The sequence below is a fragment of the Sander lucioperca genome, chromosome 19 (genome assembly GCF_008315115.2).
Source record: "Sander lucioperca isolate FBNREF2018 chromosome 19, SLUC_FBN_1.2, whole genome shotgun sequence".
NCBI lineage: Eukaryota > Metazoa > Chordata > Actinopteri > Perciformes > Percidae > Sander > Sander lucioperca.
Genome location: NC_050191.1, coordinates 30,579,205 through 30,588,702, shown reverse-complemented (window position 1 = coordinate 30,588,702; position 9,498 = coordinate 30,579,205).

Sequence of the window (9,498 nt, the reverse complement as noted above, 5' to 3'; positions counted from 1 at the left end):
TGCTGAGACAATTAATTGTACGGCAACATTTGGAATTGTTACAGCTCTAGTTTTGTGTCTCTTTGTGATTATTTTGAAGTGGTTTTGTGTCTCTTTATGGTTATTTTGTAGCCTGGAAATCCAGACCCAAATCTGAAAGATTAAGGGTCTGGCATTGAGTAATGAAAATGGGGCGGCACCAAGCATGCATTTGAAAATCTCACTGCATGCAATTGGATAACACTACGACCAATCACAACAATACATATGGTGACATATCCATCCACCAGCGGAGCTAACTGGTAGATTAAACTCTTAGCTACCAGTGGAGCTAACTGGTAGATTAAACTCTTAGCTACCAGAGGAGCTAACTGGTAGATTAAACTCTTAGCTACCAGAGGAGCTAACTGGTAGATTAAACTCTTAGCTACCAGAGGAGCTAACTGGTAGATTAAACTCTTAGCTACCAGTGGAGCTAACTGGTAGATTAAACTCTTAGCTACCAGAGGAGCTAACTGGTAGATTAAACTCTTAGCTACCAGAGGAGCTAACTGGTAGATTAAACTCTTAGCTACCAGAGGAGCTAACTGGTAGATTAAACTCTTAGCTACCAGAGGAGCTAACTGGTAGATTAAACTCTTAGCTACCAGTGGAGCTAACTGGTAGATTAAACTCTTAGCTACCAGCGGAGCTAGCTGGTAGATTAAACTCTTAGCTACCAGCGGAGCTAACTGGTAGATTAAACTCTTAGCTACCAGCGGAGTTAACTGTTTGATTAAACTCTTAGTTACCAGCGGAGCTAACTGGTAGATTAAACTCTTAGCTACCAGCGGAGTTAACTGTTAGATTAAACTCTTAGCTACCAGCGGAGCTAACTGGTAGATTAAACTCTTAGCTACCAGCGGAGCTAGCTGGTAGATTAAACTCTTAGCTACCAGCGGAGCTAACTGGTAGATTAAACTCTTAGCTACCAGCGGAGCTAACTGGTAGATTAAACTCTTAGCTACCAGCGGAGCTAACTGGTAGATTAAACTCTTAGCTACCAGCGGAGCTAGCTGGTAGATTAAACTCTTAGCTACCAGCGGAGCTAGCTGGTAGATTAAACTCTTAGTTACCAGCGGAGCTAACTGTTAGATTAAACTCATAGCTACCAGCGGAGCTAACTGGTAGATTAAACTCTTGCCGTATCCGGTCGACAACACAGCAAAAACGTCCTTCATTGTAGCGGCCAAAGCCGTTTCAAACAACTGGTGTTCATCCGTAGCCATCTTGCAATGTTTACTAATGACTTTGACGTCGCAGTGCTATCGTCATCTGTTTAGCTCGCCTCTGGCCCGCCTATATCAGATACACCGATGTGATTGGTGCAGCTCGGCTACAAGGGCATAGTTAATGAGCATCATTACTGAATGTCAGAGTGACTCGCTGAACAAATTACAATTGTGCTCTGGTGAGAACTCTGGATTTCCAGGGTAGTTGTTTTGCATCTCTTTGTAGTAATGTTTAGGTGGTTTGTGTCTCTTCGTAGTCATTTTAAGTTCTTAAGTTCATCCTCTGTACAAAATTTCGTGACAATCAATCCAATAGTTGTCGAGAGATTTCAGCCAGTCCTGAACACCTCTCAATCAAACACCACCTTTCCTGTTTTTCTATTTCCAGCTCATTTCCTTTCATTTTTTTTATTATTCATGTGTGTGTTTGTTTACTCGTGTTTTAAACTGAGTAAAAACATCCTTGATCTCCATTATGGACGCCGGAGGTTATGTTGACGGAGCAGCCGCCGCCACAGTCACAAACCCAAACAGTAATAGGATCAGTGGTGAGTGTGCTAATTGAAAAGGCAACGCCGCTCGGATGATGTGAAACACTCTCGGCAGAGGTAAAGCGCTTTAATTGAGCTAAATTTGTCTCAATGAAGGCGCTCACTTAAAAGCGAGAGCCGGGCCTGGCAGCGGGCCAGGTGAGACGCAGCGGCCAGGGGTCCTTACCTGCACATTAGAGGAGAAGGCATTTTAATAACAACACACACACTCCTCACCCCTCCTCCTCCTCTGTTAGCATCTCACTGGAGTGGGACTCAATTATTGTTAATGGAAGTTCACCGCACATTTTCAAATGGGAGCTCTCCTCTGCTGCAGATCTGTAACGCTGAGTCTCAGTTACACAAACATTTCTGAAATGCTCAAATGCAGGAATAATCTTACTGGTGAAGTTAAACGTCAGTCGGACGACCCCGAACAAAAATGTCCCACTGTTGTTTTCTCTGTTGCAAAGTTTACTTTCTCCTCAGACACATCTGGCAACTTATGCTTATCAGACACTAGAAGACTGGACAGGTTTTGAAAAGACTAAAGTCTGGCAACATCTCATCTCACATCTAGGGCCCTATTTTAACGATCTAAGCGCACGGCGTGAAGCGCATGGTGCAGGTGCGTTTAGGGCGTGTCCAAATCGACTTTTGCTAGTTTGATGGCGGAAAAAAGGGTTTGTGTGCATGGTTCTAAAGGGTTGTACTTAGTGTCTTCATTAATCAGAGGTGTGTTTTGGGCGTAACATGCAATAAACCAATCAGAGATCATCTCCCATTCCCTTTAAAAGCCAGGCGCGTTTGTAGCTTGGCGCATTGCTATTATGATGGAGGATTTGCACCGTTAATATTTTTATTTGTAATCTTCTGCATGTGTGTGTGCTGCTGTGCGTCCCTGTGTGTGTAACAAACATAGTGTGTGCACGCTGTGCACGAGCCTAGGAGCATTTTACTAATTCGCTGTTAAAAAATGAAATGCTGCGTTATTGACTTTAGACCAGGTTTTTGTTGGTCAATGGCGAGACCACTTGTCAGCAATGTTATGGATGAAGAGTTATTTAACAAATAGGCATCAACTAGTCTTTTTTAATGGTAGTTACTCCCCAGGGGAGTTGTCTTGGGCCATTGTTATACACTATTTTCACAAATGATTCATCACTTGCTTTAAATAAGGTCAGTATATCGATGGATGCAGATGATTTAACTATTTATATGTCTTCACCTACGTTTCATGACTTAAACACCATTCTATCACAAGAGCTGCAATCAGTGGTTGAATGGATAAAGAAAAAGAAGCTAGTTCTTAATGTTTTAAAGACGAAAAGCATGATGTTCGGTTCACGTCATACTCTTCATAATCAACCTGAGTTGAAGTGTTGAACAGGTCCATGAGACCAAACTTCTAGGAGATATTTTAGATAGCAAATTATCATGGACGAAACATATAAATAACATGGTTGTTAAGATGGGAAGTGGTGTTTCTGTTGTTAAAAGACGTGCACCGTATTTGTCACAAAGCTCAATCAAAGTAGTAGCTAAAGCTTTAATATTGTTTAATATTGACTAATAACTAAATTACAAATGGTGCAAAATAGAGCCTCGCGTATAGCGCTTAGGTGTGGATATCGGACAAATGTTACAATGCACAAATGTTTAGGTTGGTTATTTGTAAGAAATAGATTATTCTATTCATTATGTGTTTTCTTTAGGAATATTCTTGTTACAAAGAAACCATCTATTTTTGTACAATAAATTACCTTTCAGTTTAGATATACATGACTATGCAACTAGAGGTAACTTTACTTTACCAAAAGCAAAGACAAATGCTGTTAAAGGAACGGTCATGTATAGAGCAATGCAAGAATGGAATGAGCTACCTGAACAAATAACACAAGAAAGCAGTAAATGGAGATTTAAAAGTTTAGTTAAAACATATCTATTAATTAAAGAAGTTGAGTAAACAAAGAAACAACATTGGTTGAGGTTTAACAATATATGTATGTTTGTTCAACTGTGAGATGTGTCCAGAGAGGATGAAAGACATGTTATGTGACGACAGTATGTGGATATACCTGTCTTAAAAATGTCTTCAACCTAAATGTAAGGAATGCCCGATGACTGCACTGGTGGAGCTGTCTATGTGTTTGTCCTTGTCTTATGTGTGTGTATTTTGTTATTTTTGTCATGACTTTATAGTTTATGTTTAGTTTAGTTTTACGATTTTTATTTTGTATTATGATGTTATGTGTATTTATTATTGCATTGCCACATTTTCAAGTGAGTTGTAAGGACTTCAGGAAGAATAGCACCTGCAATGCAGGAGCTAATGAGGATCCTAAATAAACAAACAAACAAACTTCCTGCTGCCTCAAGATAGCAATACGCCCAGAATGCACCTGAACACACCTCCCTGTAAGACCAGCACGCCCATGGGCGCAAAGATGGGCGCAAGTGCATTTGCTATTTAAAAGACACGGGCGCTGGACGGGAAATTGACAACTTCGTCGGTCTTAAGGTCGTTTTATGGTCCTGCATAGAATGGACAGCATATCCCCGCAGACCCCTGCAGACCCCTCTGCGTCTACGCCGGACCCTACGCCGTAGCCTGACGTGCACCTCTCGAAAATGTAACTACGCGTTGCGGCCACACACGTCGCTCGGCCGTGGCTTGGTAGAGTTGCATTTCCCCCGACTCATTTCCTGGTTCTCCTTCTCCATAAACAACATGAAATCAAATCTTGACTACAACACTGCTGCAAACAAAAACCTTTGAAACTGGGTTCCAGAGTGAAATCTTTTGAATATGCAACTCCAGCGTCGCTGTGTAAACTACTGTAGCAAAACCGGTCTCTTTGGAGCCAGAGCCTGACACTAACTCAGATTTTAAGTTGAGATGGTGAAGCGGTAAGGTAAACCTCCCAGGGAAGGTGGACCTCGGCAGTCCGTTCAAAACAATGCTGTCTAAATGCAAAACTTTTTTGAAACGTAAAGGAAAAACTTGTCCTTTTTTAGCGGGACTTTTGTCATGTATAGTTAGCCTTAGTTTCTCAAAATCAAGTGCAGCAACAACTTTAGCAACCAGGGGACAACTGCGAGGTGGTGTAAAGGGTGCTCTCATGCTACATCTACATTACTACGGTTTTATTTTTAAGCGCCGTTGTGAGGCAAAAACGATCTCCGTCCACACAAGAGTTTTAGCTCCTGTAGCAGAACTAATCTCTGTCCATATTTACACGTCTGACAACACATATCACATGACCATTCACACACACTGGGCATGTGCGTGCCGGTGTAAACAGGAAGCAGGTTGTCTGACGGTTGCGGTTGAAAATCATGGATGTAAAAGTTAAAAAATACAGAAAATACTTTGGAGAAAGAACAACAACGGTGAAAAGTAAGAGCAGGGATTTATTAGCTTAGACCGACAATGAGGTGGAACTGTTGCTGAAAGGTATGTAAGCCTACCTAACTGATAAGGTCCAAAGGTCTCCGTTTGTGTCCATCCAGACTACAAAGCAATCGCGGAGTTTTCAAACCAAAACGGGGGCAACAGTGTTTCCAAATGTCTCCGTTTTAGAGGCTCGGTAACACCGGAGTAGTGTGGACGTGAGGCTCTAACATAGCAAAAGATATTCATTTTTAAACCAAAACGTAGCAATGTAGCCTCAGCATCATTGTTGGAATGTCTACATTTACTGAAGTACTAATTTGAGGTACTTTACTTGAGTATTTCCATCTTCTGCTACCTCATACTTTGACTCCACTACATCTCAGAGACAAATATTGTACTTTTTTTCCCACTACATTTAGTTGATAACTTTGGTAACTTTGCAGATTTTGAGTTTTACAAAGAAACATAGGTGGAAAAAGTACTCACATCTTGTACTTAAAGGGATATTTTGCTGATGTTAATCCAGCTCTGTGTCATCTTTGTGTGGGCAGTGGGTTTAAATGAACAGATTTTGGCTTTCCTCCGTGACACCAGTGCACGGAGCTCGGAGCAGCAGACTGACAATTAATTCAAGGGACAAAACCTTTTGTGTTTAGGGCCTCTGAGAGATTGAGCTAACAGTATTTTCATAATTTAGACTATGATTTATTCTCATAAATGAAGAATTGAATATTTTTCAGGACGAAGAATGTTTAACATCTTTTCAGTTTCACCAGAACTCGTTTCATCCCTTTGTCCTTGGTTACAAGTCGTTAGTCTCCCATGTCTTTTTTCATTGCTCAAAATAAACTGCAGACTGGATTACATGATGAACAGCGATTCAACCGACATCCCATCGATGATACTTCCCCCAAACAACAGAGCAGCTCAGGCCTTGGAAAACATAATGCAGTTAAACAGGAGAGGGCACTTGAAGTAAGAGCTCTCATTAAATGCATCACATGGTTAGTTTTTATTTGTTTATACTAGTGTTTGGCAGCTTTTTAGCTCACTGAAAACATCGTTCTTTCTCCAAATGTATAGAAACCAGAATGTATTTTTCAAAAAATTAAAGCAAATTGTAAGTGAACTTAGATGAAAGAGAGATAAATACAGGTGTATTGCCTACTAGTTAGTATTTCTGTGCATACCGACTGCCAAGAGATGCCAAATGACCACAAAGAGACCCAAACAACTACAAAGAGATGTAAAACATCTGCAGAGACACAAAGATACCACGCAGAGGCTCACAAAGACTACCACAAGAGGCAAAACAACTACAAAGACACACAAAACAATAATATACACTATAAATTGTGTCTTAAAGCTATAGTGCGTAGTTTCTGTCATTGAGTCCACATGATACAAGCCTTCCATGATAGCATACCAACCCCACCCCTCCTCCACTCAGCTGCTAGTAGCCAAGGAGGACACGGAGGATTAAAAAAACATGATGGACAGAAGAGGTCATTATCTTCACTCCAGTTTCTGCGTAGGAAAGTCGCCGGATGCCACAATCTTCTGAACATAGTCATACTGAGAAATACAGAGAGAGTTGTGAGGAGCTGATAGTCTTAATTAGCTTTGTAGCAACTCATTTGGCAATGAGTGTGCTCAGCTGTAGAAGAATTTACCGGAGACACACAAAATTTACTTTTCCACTAAAGAATGCGATTAGCTAATAGTGAAGATTAATCGAATGTGCAATATTTATTTGAATGTTTGGTGTAACATTTTGTTTAACATTTTTGATTCCTCTTTTTATTATTATATTGGCTGTTTTTTATAAGATAAATGCTAAAATAATTTGACATGTCACAGATTGTTTACAGAAATGTCCTATTTTCAGTGGATTTTTTTTCTAAATTAATTAGCATGATGGTAGAAGGTGCAATATGTAGATGCTGCTATTGAACTGAGGCCTATCAAAAATTTCAGTTTACAGCAAAGTACTGATATTATTTTATTGGAATTATTTTTATTATTATATCTTTAGCTTTTGTGATAAATGTTCGTGTTTGACTGTTCAATGTTCCACGCTTATTAAAAGAAAAACACTTCCTGCTGGCAGTTCATATCTACTGTATGTTCTCATCCTTGCATAAGAACATAGAGCAGTTTTGATAGTGTCTATAATGCTCCATGACATGTTTTATCTGTTACACAGGGAATATTGAACCTTAGCTGAACTTTTAAAAACAAATCGCAAATCAAATCGTAATCGCAATATCTTGCAGAAAAAAAACAAACAATTAAATTCCCCTACCCAAATCGTTCAGCCCTAATTTCCACCATTCTTCTCTAAAAACGTTGCCGTCATAATTTACAGTGTACGGAGGGGGTCACTGACGCCCTATGTTCCCACAGCCAAAATTAGGTCTTGTGTTCCTACATTTCCCTTCAATTTAAGCCCTATCCTCCCACAACATTTTTTAGGGTTAGGGGTTAGAGTTGGGGGGATAAAATCTGATACAAATTTATGAAAAAGGAAATGTGGGAACATAGGGCCTAATTTTGGAACAAAATCTTAGAAATGTGGGTACTGTGGGAACATAGGGCCTAATTTTGAAAAAAATCTTAGAAATGTGGGAACATAGGGCCTAATTTTTAGTGAAAAAAAAATTCTTAGAAATGTGGGAACATAGGGCCTAATTTTTAGTGAAAAAAAAATTCTTAGAAATGTGGGAACATAGGGCTGTGGAAACATAGGCACGCTCCCGTACGGAGGATGAACCCTGCATGACAGCACTGCCTTCATCAGGGTGAACGCTAAATGTTTGCACCAGCGGTGGTAAAGATCTAAGGGTAGCACAGATGTCTCCTCAGATTAGTGCTCTCTAGTTCATATTCAAAGATTACACCTGCACATACAAGGTCTTTCTTCACTGTGTTGTGCCGTGAATTTGTAGTGTTTATTTTCTCCAACTGTATTAATCCTCTGGGATCTAAGGGCATTTTCTCGATTTTTACATATCTTCTAAATTCACCTTTTAAGGATATTTGCATATCACTGATCCCCATGTGTTTCATATCAAAATGTTCAGAACAAAGTCAGCTTTCTGTGCAGTGAGGCCCAAATTTGTCCCAGAGCAATTTGTAAAGAGATAATTTGGCCCTAAAGCTAAAAAGTTGAAGTTGGCTTTTTGAAATTCTTCATAGCGCTTCTGAAAAACACACCTACATTCATAAGTTTACCAAATTATTTTCGCAAAACGGACAACGAACACGCAAGTCCACCAATCATACACAAAGAGACGGATGATGAGTAACGCAAGCCATCTTCCTTGTCTCCTAATTCGCCGTGTGAGTGATGGATGATCTACCGATAAAAGAGCGCCGAAGCGGACATTCTGCAGATTCCGGCAATATTTAAACCACATTTCTGCGCTGTATAATCGCTTCAATATTAATAGAGACATTAAAAAAGTTGTTTTGATGCACTTGCGCGTCTGTCGTCCTCAAACGCTTAAAATGTAGCTCCTATAACAGACATGACAGTGATCAAGAACATCTGAAGAACACAAACTACATGTTAAATCCTTGATATTACAGAGCGCTCCTCCTGCACTCCTGTTCCTCTCAGGGACTTCTTGCCTCATGCTGCCCCCTGGTGGTAAACAGCTGCAGTAGCCACATCTGCCCCCCCACCCCACCCCCCTCTCCCTGAGGCTCTGAGGCCCCTCTGGGTGGGTCCTAAAAGGTCACTAGTGCAAATCCTGAGCTGTATGAGAGGGATTTGGTGTTGTTGAATTGCTTTGTGGCACCATCACTATAAATGTAAACATGGGTTGTAATTGCTGTATTTAAAGGGTCTCAGTCATCCAGGTCATAGCTATCCAAGGAAGGTTAGAAAAATCAAGGGGTTTAAGGCAGTGTTGTAGTCAAGACCACCTAAACCGAGACCAAGTCATCACCAAGACCAGAGTGTATCGAGGCCGAGACAAGACCAAGACTTTGAGGGGTTGAGACCAAGACCAGACCAGTGAGAGTCCCACACTGCATGACACGATAAAATATGGAAAATGCTAACCATAGGCAAGATCCACATTCCCATAAAGAAACACCCACAGAAAACAAATTAAGATTCTTCTTCATTCACCTCTTTTATTGCCTCAAGTGTATCATGAGAAATGCCTTCCTTGATAAAATAATCAAAAGGCAGTTGTGGTCTTGACCGGACTTGAAATAAAATCCAGTGTCCCCTTATTTGAGACGGAGACAAGACTGAGTAAAAATGTGGTCGATTATGAGACAAGACCTTCAAAACGTGGTCTTGAGACCG